This window comes from Muntiacus reevesi, chromosome 2 (assembly GCF_963930625.1).
Source record: "Muntiacus reevesi chromosome 2, mMunRee1.1, whole genome shotgun sequence".
Lineage (NCBI taxonomy): Eukaryota > Metazoa > Chordata > Mammalia > Artiodactyla > Cervidae > Muntiacus > Muntiacus reevesi.
This window is the reverse complement of record NC_089250.1, coordinates 68,100,603-68,120,095: the sequence shown is the minus strand read 5'-3', so window position 1 is coordinate 68,120,095 and position 19,493 is coordinate 68,100,603. Positions and strand designations below refer to the sequence as shown.

The 19,493-nt window shown below is 47.7% G+C and overlaps 1 protein-coding gene and 1 pseudogene across 11 annotated transcripts in view; both read right to left on the bottom strand.

Moving 5' to 3' along the window:
* Positions 1 to 3,920, bottom strand: part of LPIN3 (lipin 3) — an 18,991-nt gene extending 15,071 nt beyond the window's left edge. For 9 of the 11 annotated variants that reach the window (XR_010661484.1, XM_065922008.1, XM_065922012.1 and 6 more), the window contains exon 1: positions 2,953 to 3,096. The gene's annotated coding sequence lies outside the window, so the exon portion shown is untranslated. Of the gene's footprint in view, positions 1 to 2,952; positions 3,144 to 3,782 lie in introns of those variants that run through there. The other 2 variants (XM_065922010.1, XM_065922009.1) reach the window with 2 other exon arrangements.
* Positions 3,802 to 19,493, bottom strand: LOC136157191 (receptor-binding cancer antigen expressed on SiSo cells pseudogene; annotated as a pseudogene).

The following is a 19,493-nucleotide window of genomic DNA, read 5'->3' as shown; positions in this document are numbered from 1 at the left end:
GGACCCAAACCATCCCACCTTCACAGGGCACTTCCCTCTGATCCTGCATCCTCCAGGCAGACCTGCCATGCAAGATTACCCGTCAAACAAGTCAAGTGACTTATCTGAACCCTATGAAGCTAGCAGGCCGTAGATGCGGGGGGAGGGACTGATGACTCATATCCTGGTTTCCTGATTCCATACCATGGTTCCTTCCCCTCTGTGGTCCCCAAACCACGCCACAGTCATCTACAAAGAGGGCTGCCCTCTCTGCACAGCCCTGTAATGCCTCACCAAAATCCCAAATGTGCGGCTCCAGGGCCCAGCATCACCTGGGAGCTGGTTAGAAACAGAGAGCTTCACAAACATAAGGTCCCATGAGAACTGCTAAAGTGAAAAATTGGGATAAAAATGAAATTCTTTGGACCCCTAAAATGTCACTCAAATTGAACACATCTTTTACCTGCAAGGCACACCTGCTGTGTGGTAGGTGAAAACTCCCACTTTGGTTTCTCCGTTCTTAACACTGGAGTACGAATATGGGAGACCCACTGATAAAGAGAGATGTGTGGTGGGCAGGGCTTTAGATCACTGAGCCCAGGAAAAGCAGAGAAGACTCCAGAAGCTTCTAAGAATATAAAGGAGCAAGCATCAGGCTCCCTGGTGGCCAAGAGTCCAGCAGTTAGGAATCCTGCATTGTCACCTGGCAATGCAGGGGCACGGGTTCGATCCCTGGTCCGGGAAGATTTCACAGGCCGTGCAGCAACTAAGCCCATGCATCACAATGACTGAGCCAGCGCTCTAGAGCCCAGGAGCTGCAACCACTTGCGCCCTGGAGCCCGGGCATTGCAACGAGAGAAGCCACCGCTATGAGAAGCCCACGCACCGCAATGAAGAGTACAGCCCACTCAAAACTAGAGAAAGCCTTCGCAGCAAGGAAGACCCAGCACTGCCAAAAATAAATAAATAAGTATATAAAAAAATTTTTTTTAAAAAAGGAGCACGCAGCGGAGGGGGGACAACATTCTGCCCCCCAGGAGTGGGGGGAACGTTCTGCCCTGCACAGAGCAGAAGAGCTGGGGGTGGGTGGGCGGGGAGGGGGTGTAGGAGACAGGCTCAGCTCCACCTGCTACTGGGTTTCTCAACTTCACCGCCGCTGCTGTTTGGGGCTGGGATAATTCTTTCTTGTGGGATTGGCGGGCGGCTTGTAAGATGTTTAGCAGCATTCCTGGTCTACCCACTAGAAGCCAAGTGGCACCCTCCCTCCTGACAACCAAACTGTCTCCAAACTTTGTCCAATGTCCCCTGGGGGACAAAACTGCCCCCAGCTGAGAGCCACTGAGATAGGAGAAAGCTGAGTGGCAGAGGGGGCACCTGGGTCCTACTCTGATCCACTTGTGGGATATGGTCCGGCAAGTAACTGGCTGGCCTCAGTTTCCCCTTCTATGAAACTCAGCCTGGATTTCTTAGACCTTCCCAGCTCTAATGTCATGGGAGCCTAGAATTCATTCCTCTCCTTGCTCCCCTGCTCACGAGTGGATGTCCCACCTCTGTCTGCTCAGCATTTTGGAGGGGAGGGGGAGAGTCTTGTGAGTCAAACCCTGGGCTCCCTCCCCTCTACCTGCACCCATTCCCGAAGACACCTCCTGTCTCCGGGACCAGCTCTGCCTCCTTGGTCTGCTCTGGATGGAGGAGAGCTCTGCTCGGCTCCCCTATACTCCCCTTTACTCCCAAACTCACAGGTCTAAAACCAAATATGTCCCCTTCCCCTGGGAGCTTGGTCAGCTGAATTCCTCTAAGGACTCATGGCTACCCTTCCCTCCCAAGGCCTCTGAATCCTATTCCCCAATTTCCTGCTCATCTGCCCCCCGCCTTTCCTGCTGTCCTAGATCAAGGCTTTATGACCAATGCCCAGATCCTGGGGGGGCAGCAGGCAGTGTGGTTAAGGCACCAGACTGTCTCTCTGACCCTTACTAGCTGTGACCCTGGGCAGGTCACTTCATCTCTCTGAGCCTCAGCTGCAGCCTCCTAAATGGGTATAACACAGGGATGCCCGAGTAACTCATGACATAATTGGTATAAAGCAGTGGCAGGCACTGAATGCCCACCCACGCCACCTATCAGTTGCAGCATTGTTTTTGGAATCGTGACAGTCGTCACTCACTTAGGCTGGTGCTGAGGGCAGGACAGGTCAGACTTCAATGCATGGCCCCTGCCCTGAGTTGACAGTTCAGACTTAACTTGGCATTCAAGGCCCTGCACAACGGTGGCCTCGCTGTTTGCTCCAGGCAGGCCTCCCGGGGTGCTCAGGCCTCAGAGTCCACAAACATCTACACGCCACCCCACCCCACCAGGCCTGCATAGAACCCCACCACAGGGAAGGCAGAACAAGCTGCCCTGGGTGTCAGCTCTCAGCCTTTCTGGGCTCCCAGATTCAGGGATGGTGGCGTGTAGAGCTCTGTCTAGGACCAGAGGGTGTCGCAGGGTCAGCCCTGTCCAGCTGTGCAAGAGAGACAGCTCCACCCAGGATCCCTAGCTGCCTTCACAGCTGCTTCCTCTGACTTGCCCAGTCTCAGGGCCGGCGAGGCAAGGGTCAGACCTTGTCTTGCAACTGAGGACACTCAGAGAGGGTGGGTGTCTTCTCCAGCGTCACACAGTCTGCCCGAGGGGTGAAGCTGGGGGGCGGGGGGGCGGGGGGGCGGGGTTGGTGGTGGTGAAACTTTTCCCCAGAGATGTTTATATATCTCATTCTCTCCCGGTTCCCCATTCTGGATGTCCCGGGACCCCGGAGGCGCTGAGTCGGGGAGAGGGATGAAGTGAGGCCCAGCTCCACCACCCTGTTCCCTTCGGATATCTGGAGAGGGACTCGGGCCCGGGATCAGGAAGGAATGAGGGTCAGATGGCAGGGCAGATGGGCGGCGCCGGGTGGGGCGGGGGACGGGGACCTCATCTCCGGCCCTGGTTGGGCCCTACCTGGGGAGCTGCCCACTGGACTCCGGGCTTCCGGAGCCGCCGCTTCTACCTGAGGGTACAGGGTCAGCAGGTAAGTGTCTCCGCCCCGCAATCCCTAGGCACTTCCGGCTCCTCTAGGACTGGGCGAGATCCCGGTTCCGCCCCTTCCACGAGCTAAGGGCGGCCTCTGCAGGTCCCAATCCGTCTAGACTCCACCCACCAGGGAGGCCCGCCCCACCCGGTCCCCACGCCCAAGGGCGCCCTTTCGCCTACAGTGTCCGGGGCGGGGCCGAACTCCAGGCCCCGCCCCCGAGCTCCAACCCGCCCCGCCCCCGAGCCCTAGGCCCCGCCCCCGGACTCCAGTCCGTCCCGCCCCCCGAGCTCCAGGCCCCGATGCCGGGCTCCAGTCCACCCCGTTCCCCCGGGCTCCAGCCCGCCCCGTCCCGCGAGTTCCAAGCCCCGCCCCCCGGCCCCAGCCCGCCCCGCCCCTCCCCGCCCCGCGCCCTAGCGCTGCCCGAGGGACCGTCCCCGTGGCCTGCCACCACCGCAGCCCCGGGAACGGCGGAAAAGCCAGGACTTTGGAATCGAGCCGACCTAAGCCTGCCTGGCTTTGCTCCTAGCTCGCTGTGCGACTTTGGTAAATTCTTTCCCCCATCTGACCCCACTTTCTGCTTTATGGGGAGAGCGCCCCCGCCCTTGCAGGATTTTCGAGATGACCTGAAATGACTTTGTGAAGCATCAGGCGCTCTAAAGTCCCCTCTTAGGGGCAGCTTGGACTTCCTAATCCCACCTCCAGCATCCCCCCCAACCCTCCTCCAAGCCTGGATCGGATCCTCGTATTATTCACTCACATGGCCCACAGCTATAATTTCATATTCGCTTGAATTCGATGATTATGGTCTGTCTCTTGGAGTTCCGTGAGAGCAGGTCGCGTTCATGCTTACACCCCAGCGTCCAGTTCAGTCCTGAAATACAGCAGAAACTCAATAAATGCCCGCTCTTCATTCCATCCCGCAGATGCAACCCTGGTGGAGCGGAAGTGGGGTCAATACCTTCAATAGCCAGCAGAGGGCAGGCGATGACCAGCCTTCTCGCCGAGCTGGCGCCGCGAGAAGGGGCAAGTCCAGGTGCGCGAAGATTTGAAAAATCCATGGACCCGCAAGCCGCGGGCCGGGGGCTTGGGCATCTGTGGTTCGTGACTTGTCCTGGACCAAAGACGTCTCCGACAGCCTGTGAGGATGGACGGCCCCTGAAGATGTTCTGAGGAAGGTCAGCAGGTGAAGGAGTTTGCTGTAAAGACAGAGGAAACCCAGGAAAATCTGGGAGGAATGGGACTCAATGGCAAAGAATGAGGGTTATAAAGTACTAGCCGGTGGGGAGCGAGAGGTGGCCGCTGTTGATCTGTGACTCGAGATGGCAGGACCTGGCTGGAAGTGACTGGCCTCAGCTGTCCTAGATTTAGCAAAAGTCATTTGGTGTCAGTCTTGAAACCGGGCTGTGTCTGCTGGTATCTCAGAAGAGCCCGGGTGGGAGCAGAGCTATTTCGGGTGGCCAGAGGGCAGAGTCATGCCACAAACATGTCTGTGGAAGCATTGTATATAAACACTATATTCAGCAGGGAAACCCTGGAAACTTCAGAAATCCCTCAAGGGAGTCTGGGAGGGAAGAGAGGAGAGAGAACAGGGATTGTGGCTACAGATAGCACAGTAATTCTACTTCTGGGAGCCTCAATTTCCTCATCTGCAAGATGGAGAAAAAAATCTACCTTGTAGGATTGCATTGGATTAAACAGGATGAACTGAATCAGTGGTTCTCAACCTTGGTCGCACATTGAAATTACTGTGCCCTTGGCAAATACTGATGCCTGGGGTGCGACAATTAAAAAACAACAACTGTCCAGGTGATTGTAATGTGCTGCCAAGGCTGAGAGCTACAGAGCTAAATAAAACACTGAACACGGAGCAGGACACATACTAGGGATTCAACAGTGTTTAGCACATTTTTTTTTAAATGGAGCACACATTGTTTTCATTATTCTTTGTTAGAGAAAAAAGTTGATACAAAGGTTGTTGCAGAAATTGGATTTCCAACAGGCTTGTTTCCGGAACGATGAATCATCTAGGATTTGATGCTTCCGGAGGTGGGGGAAGACAGAGGCAGCCTCGGGTAGTATGACTTGTCCTGACACCCAGCTGAGCTGAACAAGGCAAGGACCACCCTGTTCTAGCTTGCGGTTTGTATCACCATCTCCGAGGCATCCTTTGAGCGTGCAAGCAGCATGAATGCTGGTGTTTGCCCATTTCTGGGGTTAAGGATAGAGGCAGTTTTCTCCTCTCCCTCAGTACCCTCGAGTGGTAGTGGTGGGTGGCAGTATGCCACTGTTTGTTTTTTGAGTAACCCGTCAGTGCAGGGGGGCACTTGCTTCTTTATGGATCTTAGTAGCTGTATGTGCTTTGTCACAGACCCAGTGATTATTCACTACACCCCACTGCTTTCTTGCTGGGTGAACCCAGCCTGAAGTGCCATGAGGACCCACTCACCCAGGCCTACAGCTGTGACCCCTTGCCATGGGCAGCAAGACTGGCTGCAGGAGCAGGCTGCTCAACCACTCCTGGTGGTCTGGCCTGGCTGAAGGTGGAAAGGGAGGCAGAGAAACCTGCATTGACTCCTTCCAGATGCAGGCTTGTGAGTTGGTCAGCAGACAGTTGGTGTCTGGCCAGGATGATCAGATTTAGCAAATAAAAATACAGGATGACCAATTAAATTTGAGGGACTTCCCTGGTGGCTCAGATGCTGAAGAATCTGCGTGCAATGTGGGAGAACTGGGTTCAATCCCTGGGTTGGGAAGATCCTCTGGAGAAGGGAATGGCTACCCACTCCAGTATTCTTGCCTGGAGAATTCCATGGAGAGGGGAGCCTGGTGGGGTACAGTCGGGGTCACAAAGAGTCGGACATGACTGAGCAACTAACACATTATACTAAAAAGTTATTCACTGGCGTCTAAAATTCAAATTTAATGGTATCTCCTTGATTTTTACTTGCTAAATCTGACTGGTCAAACAGCCAAGGAGTGCTCAGCACATGGAGCTTGCAGTGGCCTCCTGCTCAATGCTGCCACATGCAGCTTCCACCTGTCACTGCCCTGCTCCAGAACTATGCGTGGCTCCCAACTGCTTCCAGAGACAAGCTTGGACTCCCGGGCCACGGTGCTGGGCCTGGCTCTCCTGCCAGGCCAGCTGCCCTGCTTGGGCTCTTTCCCATCTCTGCCCCTGCTCATGTTTTCCCTGGCTGGCATGTCTCCTGTCCATTCCCCATAGCAGTTGCAAACACTTATTGAGCACCTACTGGATGCCGGCAACATGCTGAGTTTTTCATTTGCATTATCTCAATTTGATTGTCACAAAACGTCGCAGAGACAGTAGTTATCCTGTTTTACCAGTGAAGAAAGCGATGTGCTCAGATGTGATTCTTCTTTTTTTAAACTGAAGCATAGTTGATTTACAATATTGTGTTTCAAGTGTACAGCAAAGTGATCTGGTTATATCTTCAGATTCTTTTCCATTACAGGTTATTAAAAGATTTTGAATATAGTTCCTTGTGCTATATAATAAATCTTTGTTGTTTATCTATTTATATAAAGTAGTGTGTATCTGTTAATCCCAACCTCCTAATTTATCCCTTCCCTCCTTTCCCCCTTTGGTAACCATAAGTTTATTTTCTATGTCTGTGAGTCTGTTTCTGTTTTATAAATAAATTCATTTGTATGACTTTTTTAGATTCCACATATAAGTGATATATAATATTAATATTTGTCCCTGTCTAACTGACTTCACTTAGCATGATAATCTTGAGGTCCATCTATGTTGCTGCAATTGGCAATATTTTATCCTTTTCTATGGCTGAGTAATATTTCTTTGTATGTGTGTGTGTGTGTATATATATATATATATATATATACACACACACCACACATTTATCCATTCATCTGTTGATGGACACTTAGGTTGCTCCCATGTCTTGGCTAAAATAGGCTGCTATGAACACTGGGGTGCATGTATCTTTTCAAATTAGAGTTCTCACCTTTTCTGGATATATGCCCAGGAATGGGCATATATCCAACAATATCTATTGCTGGATAGCTCTATCTAATGGTAACTCTAGTTTTAGTTTTTAAAGGAACCTCTGTACTGTTTTTAAGAGTGGCTGCACCAGTTTAAATTCCCACCAGCGGTGTAGGAGGGGTCCCTTTTCTCCACACCCTTTCCAGCATTTATTATTTGTAGACTTTTTGATGATGGTGTGAGGTGATACCTCTTTGTAGTTTTGATTTGCATTTCTCTAATAATCAGCGATGGGAAGTATCTTTTCATGCGCCTATTGGCTCTGTGTATGTCATCTTTGGAGAAATGTCTACTTAGGTCTTCTGACCTTTTAAAAATTTTTTTATTGAGTTGTATGAGCTGTTTGTATATTTTGGAAATTAAGCCCTGCAATTTGCAAATATTTCCTCCCAGTCCGTAGGTTGTCAGACCTGATTCTTAAACTGTGGTCCCTGGGCCAGCAGCTGCAATACCATGCACCCTCTCAGGCCCTACTCCAGACCTACTGAATCAGAAACTCTGAGGCTGGGGCCCAGCAATCTGTATTTTAATCAGCTCCCTTCAGCCACACCAAAGTGTTTCTGATGCTTGTTCTAGTTTGTGACTTGCTGCTCTAAGAGATGAAGTAACTGCAAGAACCTCTCATTCAGGCAGAGGTTGAGAGGATGGTAGAGGACCCCCCAGGCAGGGTGTTTATGATCATTCTGAGCATCGTGCCTGGGCTAGGCTCTGGAGTTGCTGCAGCGACCCAGCAGGCCTGGTGGGGGGGGTGGGGGGGGGTGGGGAGGGAAGAAGGGAAAGAAGCAGAACTGACAGGCAGTCAGGCAGTTATGATGGATGGCAGCAGGATGAGAGGGTCAAGGAAAGCTTTCCTCGAGCAGACATCTCAGTCTCAAAAATCAGTTGGAATTAGTTACATATAAAGGGTGGGAGGGCTTCTCGGGTGGCTCAGTGGTAAAGAATCTGTGTTGGGTAGATCCCCTGGAGAAGGAAATGGCAACCCACTCCAGTACTCTTGCCTGGAAAATTCCATGGACGGAGGAGCCTGGTGGGCTACAGTCCATGGGGTTGCAAAGAGTCGGACACGACTGAGCAACTTCACGTAATGGCAATTGAGAAAAAGCCCTCTGGCTTCCATGTGGAGCGAACACTAGAGAAGATAGTTGGGGAGGGGGCGAGCAGTGACCCAGGGGTGTCAGGCCTCCCCTCGCCCCTAGGCCCAGCCTGCTTCTGACCTTCAAGGCAGCTGCAGAGATTCAGACCCCAATCACAGTTTTGGGCAGGTGGCGGTTCCAAGGCCCGAGTTGCCGCATCCGAGGCCAAGGGGGTGGGGGTGGGGCTGGGGCTGGGGAGGGAACCACCCCCACCATCTTCCGCTACTGGCCCCGCCCCCATGGCCCCGCCCCACAGCAGTCCCGCCCCACAGCAGTCCCGCCCCCATGGTCCCGCCTCTCCCCAGCTGCTGGCTGGAGGAAGCCAGGCTCTGGGCTGTGGTCCTGGGTTGTTCTTCCCTTCCTTTTCTTCTTTTTCATTTATTTTTATTAGTTGGAGGCTAATTACTTTACAATATTGTAGTGGTTTTTGCCATACATTGACATGAATCAGCCATGGATTTACATGTTGTTGCCTTTCCCTGCCTGTGTGGCTGAGGCTGCGGGGCTCCTGGGGCCTCTCCTCCCAGCCTTTCAGGGACAGGCTCTGGATGTGGTCAGGGATCCCTAGGCTGGAGGGCAGGAAACTTCCGTTGCTGTCCCCTATTCCTGCCAACCAGGCTGTCGGTGGTAGCCGAGCACTGCCCCAGCCTGACCAGGTTGCCTGGCAGCGTGGGCTGTGGCTGGACAGTTTCCGGCTCCAGCTGTCCTTCCCAGAAAAACGTCAGTTTGACTGAACCCTTTTGAAACCTGTTTGGGATTTCTAGTCGAGGGAAGAACACGGAAAGATCATTAACCATCTGTGAAGGGGAGCTTTCTGGGTGTTCTGAAACCTCTGCAGGACTTACCAGCTATCCTATGGGCTGAACCTTCAGCAAGGGGACCTCTTATTCTTCCTCTTTTTACTTAGATGTACTTTCTGGCCCCGTTCTCTTACATCTGGTATCCAGACTCATGTCTCAACATGCTTTGCAATTCAAGAAGGGTCTCAAAAGGATGGGCTTCCCCAGTGGCTCAGCAGTGGTTTGATCCCTTGGGTTGGGAAGATCCCTTGAAGGAGGGCATGGCAACCCACTCCAGTATTCTTTTTTTTTTTTTTCCCCATTCCAGTATTCTTGCCTGGAAAATCTCAAGGACAGAGGAGCCTGCTGGGCTACAGTTCATAGGGTCGCAAAGAGTTGGACATGAATGAAGTGACTGACCACGTACACACGCTAGAATGGATGTCCAATATTTTTAAATTTTGTTCAGAAATAGAATAAGAGATGTTAAAAAATACTGTTTAGGGTTCCCCTGGTGGCTCAGTGGTAAAGAATCCGTGTCTCAGTGCAGGGGACACAGGTTTGATCCCTGATCCAGGAAGATCCCACGTGCAGAACAACTAAGCCCGTGTATCACGACTATTGAACCTGCACTGTAGGGCCCACAAGCCACAAGTACTGATCCCATGTACCCCAAGTACTGAAGCCTGCACCCCAGATCCCGTGCTCCACAAGAGAAGCCACAGCACCACAACTAGAGAGTAGCTCCCCTTGCTGCAACTAGACAAAGTCAGTGCAGCTCAGCCAAAAATCAGTAAGTAAAAAATTTGTACAAATACTGTTGAGAGATCAATTGATGCTAGGCCTTGCATTATATAGGGATGGAGTATATACAGGAGGGCCAGGGACAGCGTAAGTGGGTGGAAGTGGTGAATGAAGCCATGAATAGTGGAGAAAGTGAGTGCTAGGAGGTGGCCCATCTGGCCTTGAATGTGGGGTAAAACCATGGGCACTGAGGAGCCATTGAAGGCTGCTGGGCAGGAGAGTGACACAAGCTAGTCACTGTACCAGTGTAAATGTTACATGCCCCATAGGCTCCTGCTCAATTACATCAACAAATCATCATCATTGGGCTTCCTAAAAGAAAAGCAGTCTGTATTCCTGAGTTGAAAGCAATCACTTTTGCCTTATGCATAATTTTTTCTACCTGTTTAGCATCTTTGGTGGGGCTTCCCAGGTGGTGTGAGTAAAACCCACCTGCCAATGCAGGAGACACAAGAGACGCAGGTTCAATCCCTGGATTGGGAAGATCCCCTGGAGGAGGGCACAGCAACCCATTCCAGTATCCTTACCTGGAGAACCCCATGGACAGAGGAGCCTGGCGGGCTACAGTCCATAAGGTCACAGAGAGTGATGTGACTAAGCACACACGCACGTGTGTCTGCCAAGCTCCCTGCTGGTGTGAAATACCGAATTGCAGATTTTTAAAATTTATTTAGGGGCAAGAGAATTAAAATTTAGGGCTTCCCTGGTGGCTTGGATGGTAAAGAATCTGCCTGCAATGCAGGAGACCCAGGTTTGATCTCTGGGTCGGTAAGGTCCCTAGAGAAGGGAATGGCCACCCACTCTAGTATTCTTGGAAAATTCCATGGACAGAGGAGCCTGGCTGGGTGATAGTCCATGGGTTTGCAAAGAGTCAGATACGACTGAGTGACAAACACTTTCTAACACAAAAGAACTAAAAAGGAAGGAACAAGGAGAAAAGAGATGATACAGGTAGCAATGGGTCAGGGTGGAGGAAAGAAGACTGTCATGGATTTTCCTGGGGTCCCCACCCAGTCAGTTTTCCAAGCAGCTTGAGGAGCAGCCAGGAGTGAGTGAGGGCTGCGTGCCACGTATTCTGAGCTTGGTGCCATGTATTATGAGCTGGGGGCCATATATCATGGGCTGTGGGGGGGCCACGTGGCAGAAACAGTCCCATTGAGTCACGGGATGCACAGCCACACTGCTTCGTAAAGCTTGGTGTGAGGAATATTTTTGTTTTTTACAGCCCAGCTGTCTGTGTAATGACTTCCTTCCCTCAGCCTTGTTCACTGAGGTGTCCCTGGGCGACCAGCTGAGTCACCACATTCCTTGCAGCTTAAAACACTGGCCCAAGCACAGGGGCCTGGCTCCTTCATGTAGGTGGGACCTTTGAAGTCTGCTGGAGAGTGCTGTGGAAAGACAGGCTACGGAGCTCCCATCTCTCACCTGTACCTCTCCCCCAAAACATGATTTAAAAAGCAAGTGAAAATAGAAAGTCCATCTGTTAAACACTATGGAATGGCCACAGCCTGAAAAAAAATTATTTATCAGCAACCATGAAGTCATATAGGACTTCCCCTATTACCCAGCAGATAAAGAATCTGCCTGCACCTCAGGAGACATAGGAGATGTGGGGTCGATCACTGGGTCGGGAAGATCCCTTGGAGGAGGAAATGGCAACCCACTCCAGTATTCTTGCCTGGGAAATCCCATGGACAGAGGAGCCTGGTGGGCTGCAGTCCAAAGGGTCGAAAAGAGTCAGACATAACTGAGTGACTGAGCACACAGCAAATGAAGTCAATGTCAAATAGAATGCAGGGAAGTGGGGAGATGAGGGGTGGCCAAGAACTGACACCCCACCCTCTGTCCTGTGGCAGCGTGAAGGGTTCGAAATCCAAGTGAAGAGACTGGAAACGCTCATGCCCAGCTGGAATGGAATGAAAACTTGCTCAGCTCTTCCATAAAATAAACAATAAGCAGGCAGTTTTCAGTAAAAAGAAGGATGCGTTGGCAGAAAGTTCAGCAATCTTACTCCTTGAAATATGTTTTAAAGAAAGCTCGGTCAGGTATATAAGAAGACAGGTGGAGATTATTTATGATAGCCTTGTTCATGGCATAGGTGAGCAGGAAGCAAAAATGAGTTAGTAAACCATGGTGGAGGCTGACCTTGGAATTCTACCCAGCACTGAGAAACTATGTGTTAGTTGTACATACAACAGCATGGATGGAACTTATAGTTTTAAGTGGGGAAAATCAGTAAAAGAGATTTAAGGCATAATACTTTCCAAGTCTTATTGAGGTATAACTGATGTACAGTAAACCATATGTATTTAAAGAGTACGATTTGAGTTTTGACATGTGTAGATACCCATGAAACCATTACCACTATCAAGCTAACGAATATATCCATCTCCTGGCAAAGTGTGGAGTAGATCTATGTGTATTAAAAGGAACAGATGTTGAATACCTATTAAGATAGGAAAAAAGTTCAGCAGTGTGTGCAATATAATCCCATAATTAAAACAAAAAATGTGTAGGTACCCTGAAAAACCTGGAATAATATATACCAAAATAAACTACTTGTTATTGTTGTTTAGTCACTTAGCCATGTTTGACTTTTTGCGACCCCCATGTACTGTAGCCCACTAGGTTCCTCTGTCAATGTAATTCTCCACGCAAGAATACTGGAGTGGGTTGCCACTTCCTTCTCCAGGGGATCTGCCAACCTAGGGATCGAACCCGGGTCTCCTGCACTGTAGGCAGCTTCTTTACCGTCTGAGCCACCAGGGCAGCCCCTGGTAGCTATTACAGGTTTTATATAAAGGTCACCATTAAGTGCATGTTCTTTTGTGCCTGACTTCTTTCACTCCATGAGATTGATTAGAGTCTTCCATGTTGTTGTGTGAAGCCGTAGTTCATTCACTTTTAATGCAGCGTATAGCAGCATTCCATTGGGTAAATATACCAAAATTTATTTATCCCTTCAACGAAGTGTTAAGTAAGTGTTAGTCGCTCAGTCGTGCCCGACTCTTTGCGACCCCATGGACTGCAGCCCACCAGGCTCCTCTGTCCAAGAAATTTTCCAGGCAAGGATACTGGAGTGGGTTGCCATTTCCTTCTCCAGGAGATCTTCCCAACCCAGCGATCAAACCTGGGTCTGCTGCATTGCAGGCAGATTCTTTACCGACTGAGCTACAAGGGCATTTGGCTTGGTTCCAGTTCAGGGCTACTACAAATAATGCTGCTGTGAGCACTTTGGCACATGTCTGCTGCTCTTCCTTAGCATGTATTACGGTATGGTTCCAAGTCATTTACATCTATAATCTTGTTCTTTCTCTTCTATTTGGCCTACCTGGATTTTGTTCCTGTTTTCCTTTTTTTCTTCTTTTGGATCAGCCAAGTGTTTTTGAGTATTGCATTTTATCTTCTGTATTAGATTTTTTAAAGTGTGTTAAAACATACACAACCCAAAATTTACCATTATAGCTATGTTTAAATGTGCAGTTCACTAGTTTTAAGTACATTCACATTTTTGTGCAGCCAATCTCCAGAACCATTTTCATTTTGCAAAACTGATATGCTCCATCCATTATGCAATAGTTTCCCATTCATTCCTTTGCTGCTTCCCTAGCAACCACCATTCTACTTTCTGTCACTGTGTATTTCACCATTCTAGGTATTTCATATAAACAGAGTCATGTAGTATTTGTCTTTTTGTGACTGGCTTATTTTCTTTTTTAAAAAAAATTATTTTTGACTGTGCTGTGTTTTTGTTACTGCATGAGCTTTTCTCTGGCTCACTGCATCATTGACTCAATGGACTTGAGTTTTGAGCAAACTCCAGGAGACAGTGAAGGACAGGGGAGCCTGGCATCCTGAAGTCCATGCGGTCACAAAGAGTCAGACATGACTGAGCAACTGAACAACAAATCATGGAAGCCAAATAGTAATTAAAATTATTTATTGTATCATTATGCACATTGATGGAAAGCATTATAGACAGAAGAGTTTCTTTCCCACCATAAGATTATTTACATCCATTTAGCTAGGAACACTAGCTTGAAGAGGTACTGGTATATTCTATTTGAAATTATTTCTCTAGAGCAAACCATTGTCTTACAGTTGGAGCATGTTGAAGAAGAAATTGTTTTCTCATAAGCTTTTTTTATTCTTTTGAGTCTGAATCACTGGGTTCAAGGGATTTTGAGAGAATCCTGGTGTCCTGAAGAATACATTAAAATTAAGCATTTTATTTGTATTCTGATAATATTCTTAGATCCATACAAATGCTGGTTGGTTTGTGAAGCTCATATTTCTCCCACCAGTACAATGACACTTGAAGAATATTTGTTGTGAAAGTTTCACACCAGTTTTCACACCACGGTGCTTCCTGTCCCATTTCTTCCTTTATTGTTCTTTGGCTCTTGTTTACCTGTCTGCTGCCTTCTGCTGCCTGAGGACTTCTTTGGTTGACAGACCACATCTTCTTCTTGCCATGCATAGGTATTTTCCTGCCAGGTATTAAGTCACCTGATTCAGGAGACTGGTGATTAAAAGGCATATGGTGTGTAGCTACTCATCTATCAGAGAAACCTGTGCTACCCCCGGGGATGCCAAAGTCTAACGGTTCTGTCTTCTTAATGATTTCCTGAGTTTTCCTTTTAGTCGATGTCATGTCCTTAAAATAGTCAGAGTCCAGTTCTAAAGGTTTTTGCTGTGTTGTCACATTCCCATTTCCTCCTTCAGTCTTTACACCTGTGGGTGCATCTTCATCCCAGAACTCTTCCACATCTGTCTGCTAATGAGCTGATGAATAATCAACTCTAGTTGGCAGAGTTATTTGATCTCCCCTTAATTTCTGTCCTCTGTCAGATCAGCATATTAATCTCTTTAGGAATGAGAATACTGTTGCTAGGCGGGTTTGTACTTTAAATAATCAAAACTGTGATGATGGCCCTGTTGGGACTCAAAACCAGCCCCTTCTTCTGCCCATCTTCCCAGCAGAGGCTCCAGTCAAACTACTCTTTAATTAATATATTAAACCAGTTTGATATGTCTTTGGTTTTTTTGTGGTTTCATTGTGATGTGTCTAGATGGAGACTGATTTTTATTTATCCTGATTTGAACTTTTAAAAATTTATTTAATTGGAGGAGAATTGCTTTACAATATTGTGTAGTTCTGACTTGAATTTATTTGGTTTACCTATGACTAGATATCTTTCATAAGTTCTAGAGAATCCTCAGACACTATCTTTTCAAATATTGCTTCTATCTCATCCTTTCTCTTTTTCTTGTAGAAACAATCTTAAGGTTAGACTGATGTAAATTTTTTCCTAACAGATTAAAAAAAAATTTTTTTTTTTACTAACCCCTTGAAGTGCTAGCAGTTTAGGATCCCTTTAATCTGTATTCAGAGTTTGACACTATCTAGACAACTCAGATGACTTGAAGTCAGGCTGCATCTGTGAAAGGAATGGATCACTTCCAGTCCACACCTTAAAGTTCTTCAGGATCCTAGATTAAAGTGTAAAGAGTTTTGTTGACTGGGAATTTGCATATCATACTGAGGAGTCTAAGAAGGGGTGGGCAGTTGTGGATTTGTCAAGTCTGATTGATCAGAGGCAGCATTTTGTCAATATTTTTAAATTGATGTATAGCTGATTTACAACGTGTTAATTTCTGCTGTACAGTAAAGTGATTCAGTTGTACATATACATATGTACGTTCCTTTTTTAAAATATTCTTTCTCATTATGGCTTATCATAGGATATTGACTATCCTTTGATATACAGCAGGACCTTGTTGTTTATCCATTCTATATTTAAAAGCTTACATCTGCTAACCCAACCTCCCACCCCATCCCTCTCCTAAGTCCTCCCCCTTGGCAACCACCAGTCTGTTCTCAATGTCTGTTTTTCTATTTCTATTTCCTAGGTTCATTTGTGTCATATTTTAGATTCTACAGATAAGTGATATCATACATACTATTTGTCTTTGACTTAACATCACTTAGTATGATGATCTCTAGTTGCATCCATGTTGCTGCAAATGGCATTATATCATTCTTTTTTATGGTTGAGTAGTATTCCATTGTACATATGTACCGTACCGTCTGTATCCATTCCTCTGTTGATGGATATTTAGGTTGTTCCTGCGTCTTGACTATTGTGAATAGTGCAGCTATGAACACAGGGGTGCATGCATCTTTTCGAATAATAGTTTTGTCTGGAGGTATGCCCAGCAGTGGGATGGCTAAATCATATGGTAATTCTATTTTTAGTTTTCTGAGGAACTTCCATACTGTTCTCCACAGTGGCTGTACCAACGTACGTTAAAGGGCAGCTTGTTGAATCCTAGCGCTGTGGCTCATTGTGGGAAAAGGAGGAAAGCAGGCTGGGCTAGACTAGGGCTAGGGAAACACAACCAGCCACAGAGATGGGTGGTCACAGCCGAGGTAAACTAATGCACAGGGTCTACCAGGTGAGGAGGGGAGGCGAGAAGCCAGGGCTGTAGAGAGGCTGCGGATGTGACTAGGGTGGCTCTATAATCCGAGGCCTCTGTTCACCGGGGCCAGAAGCAAGTTCTCTTCCCTGATTCTGGGCAGCTTGGCTGGCCAGTGTCTCCTCCAGGCCAACCAGCAGCCACCTGTATAGCCTGGGCTGGATCTGGGCACTCTGGACAGCTTCATTATTGTCCTGTCTACATCCATTGTGAGCCTTCCATTCTGAACTGCACCCAACAGGTTGCCCCTGCACCTTTACTGAAGGGTTCCTAGAATACAGCTCAGATTATTACCACCATCTTCAAGGCCCTGCATGATCTGGCTGGCCCCCATCCACCTCTCCAGCCTGATCTCCTCCCTCTATCTGCCTCATCATCCCTGTGCCTTCTTCATCTTTGTTTAAACCACCACATACCCTGGATGGCTGCAGGTCTGTGCATGAGCAGTTCTCTCTAAAGGGAGCACTCCTCTCCCACATTTTCCTACTGTGATGGGCTAGATGTGTACGTATCTGCAAAATCCATACGTTGAAGCCCTAACTTCCAGTGTGGCTATATTGGGAATAAGGAAATAATTAAGGTTGAATGAGATCTGGAGAGTGGGACCCTGATCCAGAACGGTTAGTGTCCTTATAAGTAGAGATACCAGAAAGTTCACTGTCCTTCTGTCTCCCTGCTCATATACGAGAACACAGCAAGAAAGCAGCCGTGTGCTAGTCAGGAAGAGAGTCCTCACCAGAAACTGCATGTGCTGGAAACTTGATCTTGGAATTCCAGCCTCAAGAATTTGAAGAATATTACTTTCTGCTGTTTTAAGTCATCTGGTCAAAGGTATTTTGTTATGGCAGCCCAAGCACACCAATACATGGTTTAATTAGAAGCTTAATTAGATCTCAGTTTACAGTTTATTTAGATCAATACAGTTTAATTAGATCTCACACCAACTATTTCCCTAAACATTTTTTTTTTCCATATTGGATCTTAGCTGCTCGGCGCAGGCTTTAGGGCTTAGTTTGCCGTTAGTTCTCCAACCAGAGATGGAAACCGCATATACTGCATTGGCAGGGGGACTCTTAACCACTGGACCACCAGGGAACTCTCCCTCTAAGCATCTTTGATCCAAAGTCTCCTATTTTGGGGATCTTATGGTACCAGGCACCATGTAAGATTTCTATTTTTGATTATTTGATCAACGTCTGCCTGACATACTAGACTGTAAATTCCATGAAGGTTTCTGGTTTTATTCAAAGCTACACACCCAGAACCCAGGACACAGTCAGGTACAGAGTAGGTACACAGTACATATTTACTGGGAAAGAGAGTGGTGGGGGGAACAGACAATGCCTTGGGTTGGAAGGGTTTTATGGACATTCAAGTTCATCTCGGGTCCAGCACCCCTCAAGCCCTCTCTACTGACAAAGCCTAACATTGTGCCACTGACAAAAGAGACATGCTAGCAGAATTCAGCTCCAGCATCACAAAGCGTGGCAAGGAAGGATAGATTGCAAGGAAGGATGGATTTAGAGCAGAGAGACAATAAATTGGCACAACTGGATTCAGAACTTTAAACGATGGATGGGACTTTCTTTTTAACCTTTGGGTTCTCATCATGCATCAGACACCATGTTAATAGCAACATGTGGATTATCTCATCCAATTCTCACAAAAACATTAGGGGGTTAAGTCAGTTACTTGAGCTCATACAGCATGTAAGTGGGGAAGACAGAATTCAAACTCAGGAGGTCTGGATTTAAATCCTACTTACTTACAGTCTACACTAACTGCCTCTGGGGGATGGGGATGCCTCTGGGATTTAACTCCAGACTTTCTAAAGGCAAGATAAGGATTAACTATGAAATGAACTATAGGGCTTCTCTGGTGGTCCAGTGGTTAAGAATCCTCCTTGTAATGCAGGGGACACTGGTTCGATTCCTGGTCCAGGAAGATCCCACATGCCACAAGGCAAATAAGCCACAACTACTGAGCCTGCGCTCTGGAGCCCGTGCTCCACAGTAAGAGAAGCCCACGCACTGCAACTGGAGAGCAGCCTCTGCTCACACAGCTAAAGAAAGCCCACTTGCAGCAACGAAGACCCAGGAGAACTAAAGAGAAATAAATAGAGTTTTTTTTTTTTTAAAGAAATGAACCATGTACTGTTGATTAAGGTAAGGGGGTCTGTCACTACCCTGCTTCTATAGAATTCTCTTCCTTCTAACCCTCAGGTCATGGCTAGTTACTGCCTTCTCTGTGCTCTGAGGCACTGTGATAACCTCATTCTTGACAAGGAGCTGGTACAGAAATCACAGAGAATGTTCTACCTTCTCTTCCTGCAATTGTTTACAGCTCAGACTCCCGCTTGTGATTCTATGGCACTGGCTACTGCTCGGAGCTGTGCAGTGAATGTAGCATTCAAATAGCCATCATTAGAATGCTTTTGGTTTCAACTAATAAAAAAATCCAGCTCAAGTTAGAATCATTAATAGAGGGAATGCATTGATTTATGTGACTTGATTGATAAATGGGATACAGGTAAGCTTTGGTTGGCAGTTCAACACTCTCTTCAGTTCTTCCTACTTTTCCTGATTTCATGGGTTTGCTTCATCTTTAGGCTGGCTCTTCTCATTGTACCAGAATAGCTGACATGGTTCCTTACTGACACCCAGGGAGGGAGTGTAGGCTTTTACCCAATTGTTGTGAAGAGGTAAATATTGAGTACTGGAAGATGTAATCCTGGGTAAAAGATCTGTCTTTGCAGCAACCAGTAGAAGGTATATTGTGCGATGAACTGTAGTCCGTCAGGCTCCTCTGTCCATGGGGATTTTCCAGGCAAGATTACTGGAGTGGGTTTCCATTTCCTTCTCCAGGGAATCTTCTCAACCCAGGGATTGAAAGCACGCCTCTTGAATACTCCTATATTGGCAGGTGGGTTCTTTACCACTAACACCACCTGGGAAGACCAACGGTCAGTTGAATTGAAGCTCTACACTTGCATGTGGGAGATGGGGGTCCAGCCCACCCAAACTGCCTCAGGCTGTACAATGGGAAGTGGGGTAGATTGGATGTTAGGAAGATGCATGTGTCAGGATAGGCTAGGTTTTGCTTTGGTAACAAACAAGCCCTGGCCTTGCTTTTCAAACAGCAAAGGTTTGTTTCTTACTCATAGTACATGTCTGCTTGGGTCATTATGCTGTGTTTTCTCACTCCAGGACCCGGACTGATGGAACTGTCACCTCCTCCTCAAGCAT